Genomic DNA, 5,608 nt, shown 5'->3' on the forward strand with positions numbered 1-5,608 from the left:
CTTCCTGGCCTCTTCTGCGCCAGGAGCAGGCGGAGGAGGGAAAGAGCCTTACGTTTCCGGCTGGCAAACAAACGGACTGCTCGGAACATGCCCGTCGGCCAAGGAAGCAAGGACGTTTGCGCCGCGCTCACGACGATCGTCCAAACAAAGGTGGCGTCCATTCACTTTACGTTCAGGTGTGTGCCCAGGTGAGGGAACGAGAGAGGTCTGCACCTCAGCTAACCAGCGGGTGGACAGGGTCCCCTGGGGGTGAGAGCGAGAGTTGGCGTGGGGTCCGGCTCCCCGACACTGACACCGCGCGGGGGTCCTGCCCCATCCTCCTGGTCCGGGTTGAAACCCCAAGAGGCAAAGTTGAAATCAAGTTTGAAATCCACTTGCCCACAGTGTCAGGGGTTATGAAAATCTGAGCACCTTTACCCAGAGAAGCAATATCTGCGGGATGAAGGCAAATTTCTTGTTTAGAGGAGAAAACTTGCAGTTTGTAATGACCGGCTCCTGGTGGCAAAGTCCGTCCTCACGCCTCAGTCTGACGGGACAAACTCTCAGCGCTTTGCCCACTCCACATTGTTGCAACGGCCACCGAGAGGATTAAAATAATCTCTTTCCCTTTTAACTTCGTGTCACCCCTTCCTCCCACATCCCCCATCCCCCGGGGACAGCATGAATTTTTAATCCCACTGCTTGGGGGGGGGGGTCGTTAACCCCTTGTCCAGGCAGCGGCCAGAGGACAGGAAGCCGGGGGGAAAGGTCCCCCTGCTGGACCTGCTGGGAAGAACACTGCCCCGGCAGGCGGGTCGGGGTCCCCAAAACTGGGGGCAGAAACATGCCTTTTCCCCAGCCCCTGGGACACAGACTTAGTGGCCCTGTCTCGTGTTCTCTCTGCGCTGAGATAGGTGACTGTGAGCTCATGTGTTTGTGGTGTGCACGCACAGACACGCTCGCCCACACCACGCGTGCACAGACGCACTCACACATGTGTGCACACGCAGGCGCGCGCACACTCGATACAAACGCTCACGCTCATTCCTCAGGTTTGCGTTTCCGCCCTGCCGTTCTGGTGCCAGGAAGATGGAGGGGCTGCAGGTCACTGTCCCAGCCTGCTCCCCTCGCAACACGGGGGTGGCGGCAGGTCCCAGGCAAATCAGAGGGGTCACCCCCTCTGTGGCAGCCACAAGGGGCTGGCGTGGAGATTGGAATGTGACAGGACTCCAGCCGCAGGTGAAGATGGTCGCAGATGGGCCATAACTCCACGCAGGGCCCGGGGCCTGCCGGGCATTGAGGGGACAAGCCCTGGGCGGCTCCCAAGTAAGACCCAGCCAGGGGGCCAGAGCTCGGCCTCGGCCAAGTGTCCCTCAGGGACCAGAAACAGGAGGGTCCCACCTCCATCCTCCTGGGAGGACGCAACTGAGGAGGTCAGTGGGCACAGGACCCTGGCCCAGGGAAGGGCAGGCGGAGGTGGCCTGGGTGACCCCGGCTGGTGAGAGAGTCGGGCTGTGTTTAGGCAGCAAAGCCGGCTGGACGCGAGCACCTCGCCAAGGGCACCGAGCAGGCTCCCCCCAGAAACAAACACGTGCAAAGCTGCCCGCACCCCAATTCCCTAATGCCAGGCTCGACACTGACAGGCCCCGCCGCTGTGCTGGGGCAGCCCCAGCCTCTGCCCGACGCATCATCGAGCTGCCGCTGCGAGAGCCGCTCCGAGGGCCCTGCCCCCCGGGCCCTGCCTCCAGGAAGGTGAGTTCTGCCGACGCCGGCGAAGGCTCAGGTGAGGCCCTGCCCTCTGCTTCTCCTCGCCAGGGCTTGAGCCCTTTGGGAGGGGAGCGAGGGAGCACTGTGGCCACAGAGGGACAATTATCCGAAGACGGGAGAAGCCGAGCCCGTAGGTCCACACACTCGGGCCAGCAGCAACCGAAAGTGCGCGCGGTGCAGGACAGACTTCAGGAACGGACAGAGCCCACCAGCGTGAGATGGGAAGCTTTCCTGAGGGCCACGAAGGAAGACTGGAATAAACAGAGCACGTGGCCCGACGGCGGCTCCAACCCGCACCTGCCCACCGTCCCTTCTCCCTTCCTCCCTCACAGACAGACCCTGATTTGACTCCGGAAGGCCGGCGGGTATGGGCTGGTCTGCAGCACCCACCCCACCTTCTGCTGGGCTGTAGAGGCCGGAAAACAAAGCCCTCTGCATCCAAGCCACACGCGCAGCTGGAGTTCTCCGGGACTGCGGTCTTGCCGGTGGGATGCATTCACCTGCGACCCGGAGGGCGGGGTGGGGAGAGCCCGACCTCCTCCTGCTCCTGCTGCTGCCTCTGGTGGCACCGCCTGCGTCACTGGGCTTTCTGGAGCAGTTTCCAGCCCCCATGATGGGATCGGGCATGAAGAGGTGTTTACGGTAAGAAGAGACAGGCAGCAGGTCCTCCGTTCTCTTCACTCGTTCAGGTGCAGGTCCGGGAGGCGCCTGGCTCTGAGGCGGCTGCTGCAGTGGTACTTCTGACTCTGAGTCACGTGACTCAGAGTCTTCCCAGCTTAGCTCATGCCGGCCCAGCCTGCTGATGCCACAGAGGAAGTTCCCTGGTGGCCCAGGTATGCGTGTGGAAGCATCCGAACTCCTGCATTAAATTCCTTTCTGTTTGAAATAGCTGGAGTGGCTGGGATTTGCAACCGAAGGCTGGCCGGCATGTTGGCTGGCACAGAGTTGGCTGCAGGCAATAAGCCCTCGAGACCGAGAACCTCGGCCAGGGCTTCCCACCCGGCTGTGTCCAGGGCAGTGGGGTACGGTTACCATTTGACGTGGACCACTGCAAACACGTGGTGTGCAGTGGCAAGGCAGGGACTTGCGTTGTGCCCGTGTGAGGCCAGGCTCTGGACGGCGGGCGCCCGCTGCAGCGGGCAGGCCTAGGGCTGGGAGGTTAGCAAGCCTACGGGCTGCTCTGTGCTTGAGGCCCATGGTAACAGTTTGAGGGACTCCTTGGTCACCAAATGCACCCAAGGCCACGCTGGGGTGCCTTTCTTCGTCCCTTGCTACCAGGCTTCTCCTCAAAGACCAGCGCGGTGGATGCAGCCACGCATACAGCTGTGCACACAGCGATGCTGTACTCCGTTTCTTTCTCCTCCCACGCACACGGCTTGTTTCCAGCCAACATGGCGGTCCCAGCCGTGGAATGTGGGCAGGAGGAGGTGTCTCACTGTTAAGTCTGCCCATAAACCTTCCCAAGGAACCCTCACTGTTCTCTCCTCCCACCATCTGCTGAATGTCGGGGACTCAGGACCCACGTCCCTGGAGGACCAAGTGGAGCAGACGGCCCTGCCAACCCCGCCGGATATGACACGGGCGGCACGTGACGACACAGACCGCGGGGTTTCCCGGTAATCAGCCCACCCTGAAAATACGATCAGCAAAGAACATGTCAGCATTTTCAGTAACGTTCGTGTGATAATGTTTCTCTTTTTAAATAAAATAGAGAAGAAGAAATAAAATAGAAGATGACACCCAATAAAAGCCACCAAAAGTTAAAAATAAAAACGTATACAACCCCAGAGCACGATTCGTTTATTCTTCTTCTTCTGCGAGACGAAGGGAAAATGAGGAATCTAAGGAGAGGGGCTGAGGTTATTTACAACCGAACGTACTAACATCCATTCATTTCCCGTGAGACGAGAGAGATACGACCAAGTGTCTCGGAGAGTAGGGTGCCACCCACAGTGGGGACACCGATCTCCGGCTCCTGGGCTCTCTGCGCTCGCCCACCCGTGACACTGGTGCTGCTCGTGGGCCAGGGGTTGGGGGGATGGGGCCTGGGCCCGGGTCACCCCAGGCATGGGGGCTGAGCAGCTGCTTCCCCGGAGTCATGGCGTGTGCGGCCTTCCTCACCAGTGAGGTGAGAGGGGGAGTTTGGGGATGGGGGGCTGCTGGACAAATCGTCCGCTTGTTAAAAAAGCAACACAATACGGAGCTTCTCCCTTTCCTGCTCGGAGCACTGCTGCCTGCTCAAGCGTGTCCCCTTAGAGTCACGTCCACCCACCCACACAGCTCGCCAATCCTCCTGCCACGCGGCGCGCACACTGGTCCTGCTGAGGCCTCTGGTCTGAGTGTAAACCACTGTGGGGTAAGAACTCCTTCTCCAGTCTACACCACATGCAGACGTAGAGTGGTGAGCACATAATTAGGAATCCGAGCCCGGAGGCTGCGGCCACCTGTGAACCAGGCGCCAGGCGTGGCCCGTGGGAAGTGTGGCCACTATATCAAGGCTATTACTGCCGTCGTACCTGGATTCGGAGGAGGTGTTCTGATTTTTTTTCTACATAAGGAATCAGGAATCGTCGTGGCATTGTTTGGGTCTTAATAATCTTCCCAAATGAAATATCTGTAGGCTACTATCTCATGCTGAGGACAGCCATCTGTTACAGTGACTTTCAATTTTTTAGACATGACCCACTTTTGACATTGCAAACCATTACATAAAGTGTCAGAAACAGTACTCTCCTTTTCTGTAAGATGCACTCTGATATTACGCGTGCGCACGCGCACACACACACACACACACATATATTTTACCTGCTGGTTGTACCCCACTAAACAGGTTTTTTTTTTTCTTTTTTCTTTTTGAGACAGAGTCTCGCTTTTGTTGCCTGGGCTAGAGTGAGTGCCGTGGCTTCAGCCTAGCTCACAGCAACCTCAAACTCCTGGGCTCAAGCGATCCTCCTGCCTCAGCCTCCCGCGTAGCTGGGACTACAGGCATGCACCACCATGCCCGGCTAATTTTTTCTATATATTTTTAGTTGTCTGATCAATTAGAGACGGGGTCTCACTCTTGCTCAGGCTGGTCTCGAACTCCTGAGCTCAAACAATCCGCCCGTCTCGGCCTCCCAGAGAGCTAGGATTACAGGTGAGAGCCACCGCGCCAGGCCCTCTAAACAGGTTTTGTGGCTCCCTAGTGGGTGGGAAATTCCTGATGGACTGAATCCCCCTTCACCTCCTGGCTGGCCTGTTACAATAGCCCCCCCCTCTCGTTTTGTTAGCAAACACGGCCCCACGTGCAATTGTGCAGGTTGTGCACTGCACAACTCCAGGATGCCATAGTACCCTGTTCTTGAGCAGTACATTACAGGATGGGGTGTCTCTGTCTAGGGGCAAAGGAAAAGCTTCCCTTCTTCCCTCTCTGAGGGTTCACCAAAATGACCACAGACAGATTACTAGGGGAAGGCAGCATGAAAGCTATTAGTGTGCATAGGCGTGAGGGCCGTGTGAAACATGAGACCTGAGCAAGGGCCAGAGGGAGGAGGCTTAAATCCCCTCTTCATAGAGGACCGGGAGGTGGGGGCTATTGGTCACTCTAAAGGAGCAGCAAACGATTCTTAAGGGGCATGAACAGCTGGGACTGGCAGGTCCCGGGAGGTGAGGGCAGAACAGCGCTGTAAACAAAGGCAGTCTTACTGTGTAGACAGTCTCCTGGGTGGGCACTCGCGGCTGCTCCCTGAGAGAATGGACAGAAAGTCTATCTGGCGCGGTGATGACTTTTAGACTCTTCTCTCTGGTGGTTACGCCCTCCCTGGTGATTTGATGAGATCCCTCGGGAGAGAGGATTAAGGCAATTGCATTTCTTCTGGAAAAC

Source organism: Propithecus coquereli, unplaced genomic scaffold, assembly GCF_000956105.1.
Source record: "Propithecus coquereli isolate 6110/MARCELLA unplaced genomic scaffold, Pcoq_1.0 Scaffold439, whole genome shotgun sequence".
Lineage (NCBI taxonomy): Eukaryota > Metazoa > Chordata > Mammalia > Primates > Indriidae > Propithecus > Propithecus coquereli.